This window comes from Triticum aestivum, chromosome 2B (genome assembly GCF_018294505.1).
Source record: "Triticum aestivum cultivar Chinese Spring chromosome 2B, IWGSC CS RefSeq v2.1, whole genome shotgun sequence".
Taxonomy (NCBI): domain Eukaryota; kingdom Viridiplantae; phylum Streptophyta; class Magnoliopsida; order Poales; family Poaceae; genus Triticum; species Triticum aestivum.
Window position 1 is genome coordinate 258835461 of NC_057798.1, and position 20624 is coordinate 258856084.

The following is a 20624-nucleotide window of genomic DNA, read 5'->3' on the forward strand; positions in this document are numbered from 1 at the left end:
AACCAAACCAAGCATGCTTGACAACTTGGAAAATTGCACCATGAAGAATTGAAGATCACATTTGCAGAGTTGAACCAAACAGCTAACTGAACACCACATTGCACGATATATAGAACATATACTCTAGAGCAGAAGATTGCATGGTAAAAGTAGATAGCACAATTCACTAGAATTTGTTAAGGAAAGGCAGTAGCTAGCAAACTGAACATGGGTCCTTATAGTGAGCTAATAAGACAAGCTACTCCTCATTGTCGGAGATATCGATGATGATTGGCTCCTTGGACATGGAAGAGGGCGAGGCCTCCGCTTCGTGGGTGCCCTCATTGTAGTGGTGAGTTGCCTAAGCCGCTCCGGGCACCAACCTGCTGGCACTCGAGATGAGGTAAGCACGTGCACGCTGAGAAAACACCTCGTAGTCTTCGTCAAAGGCACCGACGGTGGCCTCGAGACAACTCCACGAACTTTCGTTTAAAGCAGCCAACCGTGTCGTGACGTCGGCGCGCGAGGCGTCGATGGTGCCCTCAACGGCGAGGTGCTCCTCCAAGATCTGGGGGTCGGCATGAATGGCAGCCATTGTGACCTCATCTGTGTGTGCGGCCGCGATTTGCTTCTCCGCTGCCAAATGCTCCTTGAGATCCTGGCTATACTGCATGCACCATGGCTTAGGGCGACACTTATTTCGTGGAGGGGTCAGTGATTTGGGTGGAAGGTATTGCGATCGCGCCGGTGGTCGGGGCATGTGGGATGTGGAAGGAGGAGGAGGATGGGGGTCGGGTGTGGATTACTTGCCTGGATAGGCGAGGCCGAGTAGCGTGAAGGAGGGTCGCCGGTGAGGAGGCGGCGCTGCAAGCAAAGAGTGAAGGTTTCAACTTGGAAAGGAAGGCGGAAACAGGGGAAATGTGGCTTTTGGTAAGTGGGAGGGGGCGGGGAGGTAGATATTTCCGCGAAAGCCGAAAATTTGGAATCGCTTCAGTGAAAAAGCTGGCACGCAAAGTGTGATCAGACACGGTCCCTTATTCAGAACTATGTATGATATGTGAACATCATAAACAATTCAGATAGCTTAACCCGTGTGTGATGAGTTTGAACGTCAAAAATTTTGGTTCAAATTTCCCTGGTTACAGTGGTCATCCACATCATTGCATAATTTGGGTACACAAAGGAGACTACACCACACCCACACTTCTTAATCGAGCAAGTTCAGCAATTAAATAGAGCTAGCTGACCTAAACATTACTCTATCAAATTAAAGAACATCACTCTTAATTAAACCAAACAAAGAGTACTACTACGGCTGGTGCTCGTCGATCTCCGCCGCCGCCTCCATGTCCAACTTGCACCCGACGGTCTCCTGGGGAAGGGGTGTCGGTGTCAAAACTAGTGGATCTCGGGTAGGGGGTCCCTAACTGTGCGTCTAAGGATGATGGTAACAGGAGATAGGGGACACAATGTTTACCCAGGTTCGGGCCCTCTCTATGGAGGTAATACCCTACTTCCTGCTTGATTGATCTTGATGAATATAGGGGTTACAAGAGTTGATCTACCTCGAGATCATATGTTGAGGTCTTTACCCTAGAGGTATGATGAGTAATGTCATAATGATCTAGCCTATCTATCGACTAGATAGGCCTCGGCTTATATAATGTACCCGAGGCCTAGGATAACAAGAGTCCTAGCTGAATACGCCGGTGGGGAGGAGTCCTTGTCTTGATCGCCAAGTCTTGTGGAATCTTCCTCGTGTACACTTCGACTGTCCGTACTGGCCCATGAGTAAACGGCCATGGGGGTCCTCGGCCCAATCCAACTGATCAGGAGACGACGTGGTGAGTACCCCCTAGTCCAGGACACCGTCAAGGGGCTCCATGGCATCCATCACACCATAATCGGCAAGCATCTCGCCATCCATGTCTGCCTTCTCTTTGTAAAAGGCCGCCACGAGATGGGCATGGGCGGTCGCGGTCTGGGCTTGGACGGGCTCCGTCGTTGCAAGGTATGCGGTGGAGGAACGGACGGCTGCTCGAACACTCTCGGCGATTACCAACTCTTCGGCCGTGGGTTGCCGACCGTTGTCAGAGAAGCTTCGTTCAATTTGTGCGCTGACCGCCAGGAGCTGGGTGTGGGCGGCCTCGATATGGTCTTGGGCGGCCTCCACCAGGGCTAAGGCCCCCGCTGTAGAACGGACAGCTGATGTGCCGCTCTCGCCAGTTGCTATCCCTGAGGCAGATGTTGCTGCCGCCACTTGAGAAGCAACAACGGCCGTTTGGGCTGCCTTGGCCACCCGGTCGTAGATTGCAGCCGCGCTCATGCACCTTGTTAGCACGCTCATGGCGGCTGCGGCCACGCTCTCGCCGGAGTGGGCCACCGAAGTTGCCCTCATGACACGAGTCCACGTGCCCATCTTTCACCGACAACGATTGAATAGTGAAATGATATTTGGGGAGAGAGCTAGTGTGCTTGAGACGCCGGCTCTAGACTATAGCCGACGCACCTTTTCGCGTAAGCCATAGGTGTACTATACACCGACGGTGCTCCAGGATATTTTGTGCTGCATCTCACATGGTTGGTGATAATAAACTGTGTGTGATCTACTTGATTTTTCATCTTGATTTGAATTACATAATTGGGTCACAGCGGCAATGGACGGTGTTTGAATTGCTAGACCTTTTATCTGCAGTAAACATGCAACTATGTGTGTGTCGTAAAAGAATTGGAATTAACTGAGTTTTCAATGCATTCATGTGCATAATTCAAATATGAACTACATGCACATGCTCTAATGCATATAAATTGGTTGAAAATTCAAATCTGTATCCTTGGTTGCATGCTTAGGTCCCATGCAAGAAATGGAAATGAATGTCAAAGACCCTACCACGGTTACTCGGTCGCAAACATTGAGATACCTTGTTTTTAAATTCTAGTAAATCCAAAGCTCATCTTAAATTCATGAAGCTTGACATGATATCATGGAGCGTCATCAACATGCCATGGTAAATTTTTTGTCCCGTTTGGGGTAGGTTTGAGGATATGCTTCTCACAAACCAGAGCTTCTCACAACAAGCCTGATGGTTTCGGTAGGGAATGTCCCACCTTTGGGGACGAAACGATATCCCTCTTATTTCTTTCAAAAGTTTTCTCGTGTCAACATAGAACAACGGGAGTGTTGTGTAAATTTTTGGGATTTTTCGGGGTTTGTTTGGACATTTCTATGCATTAACTAAGTTTTTAATGCATTTATGTGCACAATTCAAATTTGAACTACATGCACATGCTCTAATGTATATAAATTGATTGAAAATTCAAATATGTGTCCTTGGTTGCATGCTTAGGTCCCATGCAAGAAATGGGAACGAATTTCAAACACCCTGCCACAGTCACTCGGCTGCAGACATTGAGATACCTGGTTTTTTAATTTAGTAAATACAAAGCTTGTCTGAAATTCATGAAACTTGGCATGCTATCATGGAGTGCCATCAACATGGCGTGGTAATTTTTATGTCCTATTTGGGCCAGGTTTGGGGATATGCTTCTTAGAAACCAGAGCTTCTCACAAGAAGCCTCATGGTTTCGGTAGGGAACGTCCCACCTTTGGGGACGAAACGATATCCATTGCCTCTTATTGCTTTCAAATTTTTTCCCATGTCAACATAGAACAACAAGAGTGTTGTGACAATTTTTGTGATTTTTCAGGGCTCGTTTGGACGTTTTTATGCATTAATTGAGTTTTCAATGCATTTATGTGCATAATTCAAATTTGAACTACATGCACATGCTCTAATGCATATAAATTGGTTGAAAAATCAAATCTGTGCCCTTGGGTGCATGCTCAGGTCCCATGCAAGAAATGGGAATGAATTTCAAACACCAGGGCACCGTTGATTGCCGGCAAAACATTGAGATACTTTGTTTTTAAATTCTAGTAAATCCAAAACTCGTCTAAAATTCATGAAACTTGGCATGCTATCATGGAATGGCACCCGACATGCTGTGGTATTTTTCATGTCCATTTTGAGAGAATGCACACTCGAATAACATCCAACAAAGGCATTTTGAAAAAGTAGCTGCCACTTTAATATCTCAAAACATTTGTATAATTCAAACCATGTGCGTTCTGTTAACCATTCACGCGACGACATGTGTCTTCGTTTTAATGGCTATAGGAGGTGCCGTGCGGACAGCTGCTTGACCTTGACTGAAGAGGAGGCGTGTGAGCGGAGTCCGGTGCGTAGGCTGACCAAGAGGCGTGCAAGCTGTCCTCCAATGCGCAGGCTCACCGGGAAGCGTGCTAGCTGTACGCTGCGCAGGCTCACTGGGAAGTGAGCCATTTGACTTCCATGGCCGCCTACCCTCCTCTCCATTAATGGCGCCCGAGCCGCTGTTTAAAACGGGCGGCCTTACTGTTCGCCTCCCATTCCTCTCCCTCCCGCAGACCTGCACCAACGCCATAGCGTAGAATGATCATATGCCACTACTCTTCAAGTTTGGGGAAGTCGACTCTGAGCCTGAGGAGATACCAAATAAGGAGGAATGGGGCCTCATGGCCACGGCGGCTGCTGCCCCCACTCCCGTCCTAGCTCCCATCCCTATGCCCACGCCAGCGACCATCCCCGTAGCACTGACGGGCTGGTCGCCGAGCACTATCGCAGAGCTGGAAGCCGCGGGCGTCAGCGAGGTCTCCACGGAGCCGCGCGAGCTCATGTACATGCTAGTGCTCGTGCCCATGCCCGTTCGTGCCCCTCCACCCACCGTGGCGCCGGCCCCCGTGCGTTTGGCTACACCCGCCGTGCCCGTGCCCGTGCCCGTGCGCGCCCCTCCACCCACCGCGGTGCCGGTCCCCGTGCGTTTGGCTGCACCCGCCGCGCCCGTGTCCATGCGTGCGCCTCCCTCAGCGTCATGGGATGCTGCCGTCGACCGCCACCTCTCAGCGGCGCCAGTTGCCGTCCTCTCGCGCCCCGCCCGTCGATCGTGCGATGACATGATGTTTGATTTACAAGTGAAGAACATTTTGTGCTGCCTTGAAGACTTCAACAATGGCGTCTCAGAGGACGACAACGACAACGACAGTGCGGCACACTGCCTCCGCCGCCGCCAGAAATAGTTTTTTTTGGGGTTTAATACTGTATCTCGAATTCTCGATCATATGAATATAAATTCGCAGTGTGCCTGAATGAAATATATGGTTTGAACGAACTTGTGTTTTTCTCTCTTAATTTACAGACTTATCAAACGATTTTATTTTGAAAAAAATGTCAAGTGTTTTTAAATATAAAACACTCATCGCAAATGTTTTAGTTAGAACACCCGTATGCAAACTGATAGCTTCCCCAGGAAGCCAAGGGAAAATGTGCCGAGCAGGATTTGTACAGCTCTTGATCGCAAACGTTTTAGTTAGAATACCCGTATGCAAACCGACATCTTCCCAAGGAAGCCAAGAGAAAATGTGTTGAGCAGGATTTTTGCAGCTCTTGATCGCAAACGTTTTAGTTAGAACACCCGTATGCAAAGTGAGAGCTATGGTCTTCCCTCGCAGTGCAGGATTTGTGCATCCCTTCAACGCAAATAGTTGTTTTGCATGACCCGTGTGCAACCACGTAGAAACAATTGGGTAAGAACTGCATCTGTCAGTTTGGGTATGTTGCCATTTGTCAAACTGGAAAGATTGACATTTGTTTATCTAGTAACATTGCCATTTGTCAACCTTGTAACACTGCGATTTGTCAAAATATGCAGCTAAAAATCACTAGCACTATTTAATTTTTGCAACTAAAATCATTAGCACTGTTCATATGGACACCACTAGCAGGCGTGAGTTGATGGACACATATGCAAATGTACCATTAATTACATACAACAAGTCATCAACCCACAACGACAACGAGGATACATGTTGGATTATAGATCATTTCCAACAAAACATTCTAGTAAAATAAAGTTTTTGTAACACAAAAAATAACAAAGCGATGAAATGAACTTCAGCTCAACCACTCGTCGGCGTTGGAAACGCTTGCTTTGAACCAGAAGTGATTCTCTGGGAAGGGCCAGCTATTATCAATCTCGAGACCAATGCAGGACTGATCATCCAGGCTGAAGCGGCCTATATCAGGACCCATATTGGGATGGTAGGGAAGCATAGCAATGTCCGAGGTATAAATATAGTTGCTTCTCATAAATCGTAGTAACGTTGTGTCAACAACAGCTGGATCGCCTTCCACCATCATTGGATAGTTTTGTCCAAGGAAGAGCGGGTTTCCTCCAAGACTTTCAATACTGAACCAGGGAGAAGGTGTTGGCGCTAGTACACTAGTATCCATCCCGAATACCCTGCAACGGATGTTGGAATAGGTCCGAAGAGTGCGACCATGCGAGACAACACCTGCTTCCTTAGTAACATCAGAAGTGCCCTATATACAGACAAGAAGAGGTGATCCATCGGAATAAGTTGCCAGGTGCCACTGAGTATATGGGTCCTGCTCGTCCTCATGCTCGTGATCATCAGCATCGTCATCACCCCCTTGGTTATAAAAATTTTCAAGTATATGTGGTGGAATGTTCATAGGACCTTGGAAACACAAGAAGGTTAATTAGTAAAGAGAAACTAGCTAACCTGCATGCATGTGGATGAAACAATTATAATTACGGTGGAAGACAAATGTACCGAAAGCATCAGGATTCCATGCAAAAAGAGTGCCACGAGTGGTGGCAGGAAACACAAGACCCTCGTATTGAATTGCATCACAGTACCTCATCCGTGTACAGAAATTGATTTTTGAGCAATATCCATCGAGGCGTGGAAGTAAGGACGGCAACAAGCTGGTCGAAGATAGCAACAACTTCATAGTTCGTGTAATCCCAAGAGCGGTTGGGAACTCGACAAATTGCTATCTTCCATAGACGACAGTCGCCATGATAGTATTTGAACTCACGTAGAATACCGGTGTACTCAACCTCTAGGCAGTCTGAGATTTTTGGAAGTGGAACCCAGTGATGAGTGTACACATACACAAGTTCCCACTCACAGTTGTACCCAATATAAACAACCCAATCTCCATTTGCGCCTGCCCAAGCCTTGACCTCAAGCGATGGCATCTTAACATCACATGTATCATTATCAAGAGGCATCAACTTGCACAAGGCGAGGCTTCCGTCGTCCCCGCGCCAGTCAGCAGGGTCATAGTGAAGAAGATAGGGGAGATCAAACCGCTCCTGGACCCTTGGGTTCATTGTAGTGATGCTATTAGTTGAGTCGAGAATGGTCTTGAACGAACCTGCCATGCTAGACAAGGTGATGATGTCGCACCGATCAATGAGTTCCTCCACCACGTCATCTTTCAGATCGGGGCAAGAATAACAGGGTCATTTCCGGCTTGTTCCCTTCATGGAGAAGATGATCGAACAATGGCAGAAGGAAGGGTGAAGGCAAATGGAGGGAGGAAGAGTGTGCGACAGGAGTTCCAAATCGAGAGGGAAAGGCGAAGAGACGATGGACGGTTGCCACGGTACAAGAAGAGGCTAGTGGGGAGCGAACGGTTGCCACAGAGGTCACACACTGAGGACAAGGCCGAGTGAACCGCATGCCATATATCGCACACACCTTGATCTGGCTGAACGTCGATACGTCTCCAACGTATCTATAATTTATGAAGTATTCATGCTATTATATTATACATCTTAGATGTTTTATATGCATTTATATGTTATTTTATATGATTTTTGGGGCTAGCCTATTAACCTAGAGCCCAATGCCGATTTTTGTTTTTCCTTGTTTTTGAGTTTTACAGAAAAGGAATACCAAACGGAGTCCAATTGACGTGCCAATTTTTGATGTTTTTTATGGACCAAAAGAAGCCCATGGAGCATCGGAGATGGACCAGAAGATTCTCGAGCCGTCCACGAGGGTGGACGGCGTGCCCTACCCCCTGGGCGCCCCCCTATCTCATGGACGACTCAGGGACCCCCTAACGTGAAACCGACGCCAAAAATTCTTATAAATACAGAAACCTCCAGAAAATAACCTAGATTGGAAGTTCCACCGCCGTAAGCCTCTGTAGCCATGAGAAATCAATCTAGGCCACTCTGGCACCCTGCCGGAGGGGGCCATTATCACCAGAGGCCATGGAGGAGGATCCCGGAAGGGCCATCATCGCCATGAAGACCAAGGACCAGAGGGAGAACCTCTCCCCATCTAGGGGGGGCGTGGAGGAGGAAGCACAAGGGGGAGAACCTCTCCTCCTCTCTCTCGGTGGCGCCAGAGTGCCATCGGGAGGGGAATCATCGCCGCGGTGATCGTCTTCATCAACACCACCATCATCATCACCATCCTCATCTATTTTACGCGGTCCACTATCCCGCACCCCGCTGTAATCCCTACTTGAACATGGTGCTTTATGCCACATATTATGATCCAATGATGTGTTGCCATCTTATGATGTTTTGAGTAGATATCTTTTGTCTTTGGGTTGATTGATGATCTAGATTGGTACGAGTTGTACGTTTTATTTTGGTGATGTCCTATCGTGCCCTCCATGTCGTGCAAGCATGAGGGCTTCTCGCTGTAGGGTGTTGCAATACATCCATGATTCGCTTATAGTGGGTTGCTTGAGTGACAGAAGCATAAACCCGAGTAAGGGGGTTGTGGCGTATGGGATAAAGGGGACTTGATATGTTAATGCTATGGTTGGGTTTTACCTTAATGATATTTAGTAGTTGCGGATGCTTGCTAGAGTTCCAATCATAAGTGCATATGATCCAAGAAGAGAAAGTATGTTAGCTTATGCCTCTTCCTCATATGAAATTTCAATGACGACTACTGGTCTTGTTAACCATTGCCTAGGACAATTCCGCACACTGATCCATCATTATTCCACACTCGCTATTGATAATATTTAGTAATATATTCTAACTTTGTGATAACAGCACCTACTTTTATGTTTTAGCTCTCCGATATCATGCAAAGTTATCCTCTTCATACCCACAACATAGTTTTAATTCTCGTTTCTAGTTGGAAGCAAACGTTCGGTGTACGTAGAGTCGTATCAGTGGCAGATAGGACTTGAGAGAATATTGATCTTACCTTTAGCTCCTTGTGGGTTTGACACTCCATACTTATCACTTCCACCTTTGGTAATTGCTACGATGAATCCCTGCACTTGGGCATTATCAAGCTCTTTTCTGGCGCCGTTGCCGGGGAGCAATAGCGTGGGGTTGATATTTTCGTGTGTGCTTGTTTGCTTTCTTCACTAACTAGATTTTGTTTTTCCTTTTTGTTTCTGTTTAGTTTTGGGTGAAACATACAAAACATTTTAAAAGAATGAAAATACAAAAAAAATTACTTGCCTCTCATGCCTAATTTTTTTTTCAATAAGAGAAGTGATTGGAAGGCTATGCATTGGAGAAGTGAGGGTCGACCTTGAACACTTGTGTTCATGATCATGGAAACAATGTAAAACATTTCATGAAAGCTTCTCTGAAAATAATTATCCCCTTGTATATATCCATTGTATTATAAAAATAATGTGCCAAGCTTTGATTTTAGGATGATTAGATTGCTTGTTTACTTTGTGCAGTACAAAAACAGAAACTTTGGCTATAGCGCGTGAATTTACATTTTTTACTGGAAAGCCAAATGGGTCTGAATTTTTTTGCACATTACTTCTGTAATTTTTTTTAAATTGTCATATTTGTTTAGAATTTCTTGGAGTTACATAAGTTTACTAAACTTCCAGATCAGTACAGACTGTCCTGTTTTTGACAGATTCTGTTTTCTATGTTGTTCACTTATTTTGATGAATCTATGGGTAGTATCGGGGGGTATGAACCATGGTGAAGTTGGAATACAGTAGATAAAGTGCTAATATGAAATTGGAATGAGTTTGCAATAGTACCTAAAGGTAGTGATTTGCTTTAGTACACTAACGGATCTCACAAAGTTTTTGTTAAGTTTTTGTGGATGAAGTGTTCGAAGAACGAGGAGTTACCGATGTGAGAAGAATAAAGAGAGGCAAGAGTTCAAGCTTTGGGATTCCCAAGTAACCCCAAGTAAATATCCCAAGGATACTCAAGCATCTAAACTTGGGGATGCCCCGGTTGGCATCCCATCTTTCTTCTTCAATAATTATCGGTATACCTCGGTTTTTGTTTTGTTCACATGATTTGTGTCCTTTGTGTTTTTCTTTTTCTTTAAGAACCATGCTAGTATGAGATGTCCCTTCATCAATTTATAGAATGATTCATGTGCTTCACTTATATCTTTTGAGTATGACCTTATAGAATGCTCTTTGTGTTTCACTTAAATCCTTTGAGTATGGTTTTATAGAATGCTTCGTGTGCTTCACTTATATATTTTGAGCTTGGATATTGGTTAGTCTATATTAATTGTATAATGCTCCATGAACTTCACTTATATCTTTTGTAGTATGAATAATACTATCATCTAAAGCGGGTTTGGAAGAGTGTCAACTTTAGGAATTAGTGATCCCACTATTCCGAATGAGAAGAACTTTGCTTATGTAGAGAGTAGAAAAATTTCTATGCCTGTAGATCATGAAAGAAATGCTTTATGTGATTGTTATATTGTTGAATTCATTCATGATGCTACTGAAAATTATTATGAGGGAGGAATACGTGCTTGTAGGAGTTGCAATAATGTCAAGTTTCCTCTCTATGTGCTTAAAGTTTCGAAGTTATACTTGTTTTGCCTTCCTTTGCTAGTTGATTCTTTTTCCTATAAACTTTGTGCTAACAAAATCCCTAGGCAAAGGAAGTGGGTTAGATTTAAATGTTCTAGTCATATTCTTCATGATGCTCTCTTTATGTTTCAATTCTTATCTTTTATGTGAGCATCATTGAAATCATCATGCCTAGCTAAAAGACATTAAAGAAAAGCGCTTGTTGGGAGACAACCCAATACTTACCCTTACTGTTTTTGTGTGTTTACATGATTAAGCTACTGTAGTAATCATGTTTTGTAGCTTTTTGTTTCAATAAAGTGGCAAGTAAGACCTTTGGGAAGACTTGGGTGAGAGTTAATGTGATCTTGCTGTAAAAAAAGAAACTTTGCACTCACGAGATTAGCTGCCGTTTTTTACAGAAGAGTGATTTTTAGTTGATTCTTTTTGAAGAAGATTAATAGAAAAATTCCTCACGTCCACAATTTATCTCATAATTTTTGGACTAGCAGAACTATGGTTTCTGTTCAGATCATTACAGACTGTTCTGTTTCTGACAGATTCTGTTTTCATTGCATAGCTTGCTTGTTTTCTAGTTTCTCTGGATTATATTTCTGGATCTAAATTGTATAAATGGTATGGTACAGTAGGCATTTTGTGAGAACAATTACGAACCTTGTCTTTGACAGTACGAAAGTGAATGGTTTACTCTTTATCATACTAACCTATCTCATGAAGTTCCGTTAAGTTTTGTGTGATTGAAGTTTTCAAGCTTTGAGTGAGATATCGATATGAGGAGAATAAGGAGTGGAAAGAACCTAAGCTTGGGGATGTCCAAGGCACCCCAAGGTAATATTCAAGGAAGACTCAAGCGCCTAAGCTTGGGGATGCCTCGGAAGGCGTCCCCTCTTTCGTCTTCAGAACTATCGGTATACCTTACTCGGAGCTATATTTTTATTCGTCACATGATATGTGTTTTTCTTGGAGAGTATTTTCAATTTTACTTGCTGTTTAAATAAAATCATTGGATCTGAAATCTTGAATGAAAAAGAATCCTCCCATGGCTAGTTAATTATTTGACTACTCAGTGTTCTTCACTTATATCTTTTTGGAGTAGTTTGTCATTTACCCATGTGCTTCACATATATCCTATGAGTAAAAGGTTGAATGAATTGAATGTCATAAATCTGAATTTATATATGTTTCATATGCTTATACCATGGGGAGTAATGACTTCACACAGAATAAGTATAGGTAGTAAACTTATTAAAAGTTAGCAAACGCAGAATTGGTCACTTGAACAATTCATGAAAGGATATTGAAGGAAGAGATATTTCACATATAAATATACTATCTTGGACATCTTTTGTAATTGTAAGCACTCATTAAAATATGACATGCTAAAATGTTGATGTTGGACAAGGAAGACAACTTAATGGGTTATGTTTTCCTATATCCGAAACGTTATATTGTCTTGGATCATCCAACATGTTGAGCTTGCCTTTCCCTCTCATGCTAGCCAAATTCTTTGCACCAAGTAGAAATACTACTTGTGCTTCCAAACATCCCTTAAACCAGTTTTGCCATGAGAGTCCACCATAACTACCTATGGATTGAGTAAGATCCTTCAAGTAAGTTGTCATCGGTGCATGCAACATAAATTGCTCTCTAGATATGTATGATCTATTAGTGCGAAGAAAATAAGCTTTATACGAACTTGTGGTAGGGAAGAAATAAAAGCGACGGACTGCATAATAAATGTCTTTATCACAAGCGGCAATATAAAGTGACATTCTTTTACATTAAGATTTTGTGCATCCAACCATAAAAGCGCATGACAACCTCCGCTTCCCTCTGCGAAGGGCCTATCTTTTACTTTTACCTTCTACCCTTATACGAGAGTCATGGTGATTTTCAGCTTTCCTTTTTACACCTTTTCCTTTGGCAAGCACTTTATGTTGGAGCGATCCGTATATATATATATATATATATATATATATATATATATATATATATATATATATATATATATATATATATATATATATATATCCCCTTGGATGTAGGTTTTCATAAAGTATTATTGTTGACATTACCCTTGAAGTAAAAGGTTGGGAGGCGAAACTATAAGCCCCTATCTTTCTCTGTGTCTGATTAAAACTTTGAACCCATAAATATCACGTGAGTGTTAGCAATTGTGAAAGATTAAATGATACTTGAGTATGTGGAGTTTGCTCAAACAAAGCTCTGACATGGACCCTTCCTGAAAATAAGATGAATTGCAATTGTTTGATGACTGAGAATATAGTTTTTTAGTTTCAAGAAAGTTTATGATCTATACTTTAACATGTGAATAGCTTGCTACTTGATCATGAAAAGTTTTATGAGATGAGCTATTGTTATGACATATAATGATGCTAGAAAAGGTGATTGAAATTATCATTGATCAAACTTGTGCACTTGCTAGCATCCACACTTCATAAATTATTTCTTTTACCATTTACCTACTCGAGGACGAGTAGGAATTAAGCTTGGGGATGTTGATACGTCTCCAACGTATCTATAGATTATGAAGTATTCATGCTATTATATTATCCATCTTAGATGTTTTATATGCATTTATATGCTATTATATATGATTTTTGGTACTAACCTATTAACCTAGAGCCCAGTGCCAGATTCTGTTTTTCCTTGTTTTTGAGTTTTACAGAAAAGGAATACCAAACGGAGTCCAATTGACATGGCAATTTTTGACAATTTTTTATGGACCAGAAGAAGCCCAAGGAGCATCGGAGATGGACCAGAAGATTCCCGAGCCGTCCATGAGGGTGGAGGGTGCGCCCTACCCCCTAGGCGCGCCCCCTATCTCGTGGATGACTCGGAGACCCCCCCTGACGTGAAACTGACACCAAAAATTCCTATAAATACAGAAACCTCCAGAAAATAACCTAGATCGGAAGTTCCACCGCCGCAAGCCTGTAGCCATGAGAAATCAATCTAGGCCCTCTCTAGCACCCTGCCGGAGGGGGCCATCATCACCGGAGGCCATGGAGGAGGATCCCGGAGGAGCCATCATCGCCATTAAGACCAAGGACCAGAGGGAGAACCTCTCCCCATCTAGGGGGGAGGCCATGGAGGAGGAAGCACAAGGGGGAGAACCTCTCCTCCTCTCTCTCGGTGGGGCCGGAGTGCCATCGGGAGGGGAATCATCACCGCGGTGATCGTCTTCATCAACATCACCATCCTCATCTATTTTACGCGGTACACACTCCCGCACCCCGCTGTAATCCCTACTTGAACATGGTGCTTTATGCCACATATTATGATCCAATGATGTGTTGCCATCTTATGATGTTTTGAGTAGATATCTTTTGTTTTTGGGTTGATTGATGATCTAGATTGGTACGAGTTGTATGTTTTATTTTGGTGTTGTCCTATCGTGCCCTCCGTGTCACGCAAGCGTGAGGGATTCTCGCTGTAGGGTGTTGCAATACGTCCATGATTCGCTTATAGTGGGTTGCTTGAGTGACAGAAGCATAAACCCGAGTAAGGGGGTTGTGGCGTATGGGATAAAGAGGACTTGATATGTTAATGCTATGGTTAGGTTTTACCTTAATGATCTTTAGTAGTTGTGGATGCTTGCTAGAGTTCTAATCATAAGTGCATATGATCCAAGAAGAGAAAGTATGTTGTCTTATGCCTCTCCCTCATATGAAATTGCAATGACGACTACCGGTCTTGTTAAAAATTGCGTAGGACAATTCCGCACACCGATCCATCATTATTCCACACACGCTATTTGTAATATTTAGTAATATATTCTAACTTTATGATAACAACACCTACTTTTATGTTTTAGCTCTCTGATATCATGCAAAGTTATCCTCTTCATACCCACAACGTAGTTTTATTTCTCGTTTCTAGTTGGAAGCAAACATTCAGTGTATGTAGAGTCGTATTAGTGGCAGATAGGACTTGAGAGAATATTGATCTTACCTTTAGCTCCTTGTGGGTTCGACACTCCATACTTATCACTTCCACCTTTGGGAATTGCTACGATGATTCCCTTCACTTGGGGATTATCAACCGTTTCTCTTGTGTTGCCTAATCACAAACAATTCATCCGAGTAAACCGTATGGTGTAGATCGCACACACCCTCATCTGGATGCCCGTTTCTTTTGTGTTGCCTAATCACAAATAGTTCATCCGAGTGAACCGTATGTTGTATATCACACACACCTTTATCTGGTTGCCCATTCTCTTTTGTTCCTCCTCATCGCAAACAGTTAATTGAACTAAACCGTATGCCCTGAATCGCACACGCAACTAAAATCTGAACCGTGTTTGATGCATCCATCATTGTTGGAGTAATTGACCATGGGTACCCCGAAGACGGCAAGACGATAATTCAAGACATTGGGGCTAGCAAAGCCCCTCAGTCCGACTGCCCGGCCGCTCCTGCCGGCTCCCCGTCCGATTGCTCTGTCTGGCCGGCTGCCGGCTGCCGACTGCTCCAACCAGCCGGCTACCGACTGCTCCAACCAGCCGGCTGCCGACTGCTCCAACCAGCCGGCTGCCGACTGCTCCAACCAGCCGGCTGCCGACTGTGCCAACCAGCCGGCTGCCGACTGTAGCCCGAAGCGACATCGACAAGACACCAACGAGACGATCGTACCCGAGCACTATTCACGTGTCATCTCAGCCATCATGTATAGTGTCACTTGTCCCCTGGCACTATTTATGAAGTGACCCAGGGGACAAAGATGACACCCCACCATGCCTTGCCCATACCACCACATAGCTTAGATAGCAAGCTAGCTCCACACTATATATAGCTATCCATCCATCCATCCATCCATCCAGGCTCTCATGCACTCACGCATGAGCCCCATATGCTCACGGCCATGAGCATGGCTGGCCACTAGAACATGCCACATACATGCATATACGATGCCAGATGCCTATGGCACTGACTTCAGATGCCTATGCTCACAGATATACCAGATACACTCAGACATGCAGCAGTAGGAGTATTATCTCTCCGGAGAGCTCCGAAGCTGGGTAAACCACCGTGTGCTACTCGCATACCCGCTCCTGGGCCTATCAACAGCAGTCTTACCCTCACACTAAGCCCTTGTGGCATATGTCGTCTTGCAACCCCCCGTGAGAATACCACGACATTTGGCGCCACCGTGGGGCGGTACTACTACTATGCTACCACGCTGCTGCTGGTTTCGCTGTCTGGGCGGGACCCTTTTTTCTTCATCACCTCCGCCACGGCACACCGCCGTCTCTCCGGTAGCGCTCGGGGGCTCGACTTCGACCCGCCCCCGGAGCGGCCGCGCGGGACGGCGCGCCCTCGCCGTTATCCATTTTCGTCTTCACCACCGCGGCGTCACACTGTCCCTCTGATAGCGGTCGGGGGTTCGACATCGACATATGCCCCCGGAATGGCCGTGAGGGGCGCCGCGTCCTCGCCGTCGGCCTCGCCATCTTCATCTCCTCCGCCGCGGCATCACCGTATTCTCTCCGGCCTCACTCGAGGGCTCGACATCAACACGCCCCGGGTCGACCACGCGGAACGACGCATCCTCATCGTCGTCCTCGACACCGCATGGGCCGCTATTCTCTCATCGGGCTTCACCGCCGGCTGCTACGGCGGCAGTTGTTTGCTGCTGCCTCTGCAGCGTTCCCCAAGCAATAATCATATACATCCCAGATACATGTCGGACATCACATGTACAACATCCAGATAAAGGGCGTATAATGCCCATACACCATACGCTACCCAAAACACTCACGCAAGTCAGACATTCCTCGCACATTGCCCGAACCATGGTTTGTCTTGTGCTGTGCCTCGAGCACCTCCGGTCGTCCCCGGCTCCCCGCGCGCGGCCTCGCCCGCACTTGGCTGCTCCGCCACCGGCAGCGGGAGGCCTCGCCTCCTCTGCCTGCGGCGCCGAGTCCGGCGCCGTTTGCTGGAGCATCCCGCGGCGTACTCGTTGTCCCCGAGCTCCACCGTGCAAGCCCCGCCGACTCGCGTCCGCGGTCCGGCCTCCGTCTCCTCCGCGAGCCCGGCCTCCCTCGCGCCGGGAGATCCGGCCCGACTGCTCAGCGGTCGGTCCGAATCACGGGGGCTACACCTAGTGGGTGCGCTGGCGCGCCCCTACAAAAGATTGCAAGAGACAAGAGAAGAGTTTTGTCCGGCTGCCAGCAGCCGACAGAAGAGAAGAAAGAAGAAACGGGCGCTGCAAGTTACCTCGCCGCCTGGCCGGTCGAGCCTGACCGGCCGGGACCCCCCTTCGAGCACCCGGGGGCTCGAAGGCTACACCCAGCGGGTGCGCTGCCGCGCTCCGCGAGCGCCGAGTCGCGCCGGCTGTCTTTGACGACCGTGACTACACAAAAATCAATGTGAGCTCCTCACCCGCATATTTTTTGCATTGCGAAAGCACGGATAACCTCGAGCGATGCTCGAGGGCTATCTCCGCATTTTGTTACAGTTGCATCACTGTTCGTCCCGGCGCCAGCCAGAGTTGGCCCGGGGGCTGGCCGCTTGGCCTGAGATGTTAGTTCCTGCAGACGGCTTAGTAGCGTGCGCGGTACCAAAGGCACACTCTCAGTCACAGACCGCAGAGCGGCTGTCCGGCTGGCAAGAGTGAACGTTGGAGGCCACCCACGTGAAAAAACGTCCGGGAAGAAAAACGCTCCGGGTGACCCGACTGTTTCCTTTATGAGTATCTATTCGGTTAAATTCGCTCCCAGAGTCTGAGTATTGTACGCTCCACTCCGCGGCCCACTCTCAGCCACAGACCGCAGAGCGGCTGTCCGGCTAGCGAGAGCACCAGCCAAAGAGCGGAGGGGACATGAAAAAGATAGAAGGGGGCTTGGACGAAACCGAGTCGGCACCCTCCGCATAAAACTTGCAATGCTAAAAGCAAACATTTGATATATCTGCATGGACTAACTTTGTCTTTTTTTCATGATCATTTCCATGAACACTCGGCAAAAAACCTCCGCCCAACTTTGCCAAGTTGCCCGGAGGATTGGGGGCTACTGTCGGAGTAATTGACCACGGGTACCCCGAAGTCGGCAAGACGATATTTCAAGACATCGGGGCTAGCAAAGCCCCTCAGTCCGACTGCCCGGCCGCTCCTGCCGGCTCCCCGTCCGATTGCTCTGTCTGGCCAGTTGCCGGCTGCCGACTGCTCCAACCAGCCGGCTGCCGACTGTGCCAACCAGCCGGCTGCCGACTGCAGCCCGAAGCGACATCGACAAGACACCGACGAGACGATCGTACCCGAGCACTATTCACGTGTCATCTCAGCCATCATGTATAGTGTCACTTGTCCCCTGGCACTATTTATGAAGTGACCCAGGGGACAAGGATGACACCCCGCCATGCCTTGCCCATACCACCACATAGCTTAGATAGCAAGCTAGCTCCACACTATATATAGCTATCCATCCATCCATCCATCCAGGCTCTCATGCACTCACGCATGAGCCCCATATGCTCACGGCCATGAGCATGACCGGCCACTAGAACATGCCACATACATGCATATACGATGCCAGATGCCTATGACACTGACTTCAGATACAGCTCCAGGAGCACTCTGTACCAGATATACCAAATACACTCAGACATGCAGCAGTAGGAGTATTATCTCTCCGAAGAGCTCCGAAGCTGGGTAAACCACCGCGTGCTACTCGCATACCCGCTCCCGGGCCTATCAGCAGCAGTCTTACCCTCACACTAAGCCCTTGTGGCATATGTCGTCTTGCAACCCCCCGTGAGAATAACACGACAATCATCGCAAACGTTTTGCACCTTTTTTGACGGTTTTTTCACACCACCGTTTCTGATTATTGCATCGCACACAGTTTCGTCGAAGGGTCTTTGATCGTAGTATCGCGTTAGCAGCATCCTGCAGTAGTGACATATCCAACATACAAGTTTCCAACAACATATCCAACATACAATGGTTTCCGACAACATATCCATACATACATATCCAAAACAAGTTTCCAACAAGTTTCCATAAACAAAAAGGAAGCACAAGGAGAAGAGTACACTCCATCAATGCAAGCTTCATCATCTAAAGCAAATCTGCAAATTGGGAAAGATGAAAGTTAGAAGAAGAAGAAGAAGAAGACTAGCTAGAAGAAAAATAAGAAAAGAAAGAAGAAAAAGAAGAAGAAGAAGAAGAAGAATTTATCTTCTCTTCCTTTTCTCCTCTCATCTTCTTTATCTTCTTCTTCTTCTAACTAAGGTAGGTAAAAATGCCATTTTTTAGCTAAGCTAGGTAAAATAATGCTAAGTGTGTTGGTCATTTTAGAGCTAAGCTACGTAAATAGGACATTTTGGAGCTAACCTAGGTAAAAAGGGATCATACTGGAGCTAACCTAGGTAAACTTGGTCATTTTGGAGCTAAGCTAGGTAAAATGGATCATATTGGAGCTAACCTAGGTAAAATGGGTCATTTTGGAGCTAACCTAGCTAATTATGCCATTTTGAGTTAACTAAGCATATTATGCCATTTTTGACATAAGTAAGCTAAGTGTAGGTCTTTATTAAGCTAACCCAGGTAACTAAGCATATTAGAGCTAATTTAGCATTTTAGAGCTAACTTAGGTCATTTTGGAGCTAAATTAGGAAAAATGGATCATTTTGGAGCTAATTAGGCTTATTATGTCATTTTCGAGGAAAATAAGCTAACTATATGACATATATGAGGTTACCAAGATTGTTATGCTATTTCAAACCTAAGTAAGCTAATTATGCCATTTTTTACATAAGTAAGCTAAGTGTATGTCATTATTGAGCAAACCTAGGTAACTAAGCATATTAGAGATAACTTAGCATATTAGAGCTAACTTAGGTGATTTCGGAGGAAACAAAGCTAAGTGTAGATCATTTTGGAGCTAAGTAAGCTAATTATGTCATTTTGGAGGAAGATAAGCTAAGTCTAGGTCATTATGTAAGCATTTTGGAGGAAATAAAGCTAAGTCTAGGTCTTTATGCATTTCATAAGAAAAACACTAGAGAAAACTTACCGTCATCACGGAGGTGAAGGACCGGTTGGGTTTGCACCAGTGCTAGATGGAGAAGGATCTGACATACTTAACATTGACATGACAACACATAATGGAGATGGACACATAATTAATAAAGTTCAACACTATCATACTTAAAAGGTTTACACTAGAAAGATTAAACCTGACAACATGTTCAGATTAACATGACCTGACACACTTAACATTGACATGTTGAAATTAACATGACCTGACATACTTAACATTGACTTGATTTTCTTAAGACCTTCACTCCTCCTTCTTCTCCTTCTCCTTCATCATCCTGATGCGCTTAGAGCGGCGAGGCAGTGGGATGTACTCTTCTACCACAATTGGCATGGTCCTGTCTCCCAGCTGTGGGATTGCCGGCGCCACCACCATCGTGAGGTCATTTTCAGGCACCACCACCATCGCGACGCCATCTTCAGGCACCACAATCGCTAGGTCATCGTCAGCCACCACCATCGCTTGCCCATCATCAGCCACCACCATCGCTTGCCCATCATCAGCCACCACCATCGCTTGCCCATCGTCAGCCACAACCATCGCGAGGTCATAGTCCGACATAATAGGTTGCACCTCCTTATCCCCACTCTGCTCCTCTTCTTCCCTACTCTGTTCCTCCTCATCCTTGCTGCTGCTTTTGCTGTAGCCAGAGTCACTGCTTCTTTTGCTGTAGCCAGAGTCGTTGCTGCTTTTGCTGTAGCCAGAGTCGATGTTGCTGCTCCCATTACCTAACCAAATGCAACAGTTTTTTTAACAATCGGTGTGAGACAAAGCCAAATGGAGAGGAAGAAGAGGCAGAGCATACTGGCATCATCGTCGTCCTGGTAGCGCATGCGACACATAGTCGTGTTAAACACCTTCACGGTGAGCATGGCGTTGCC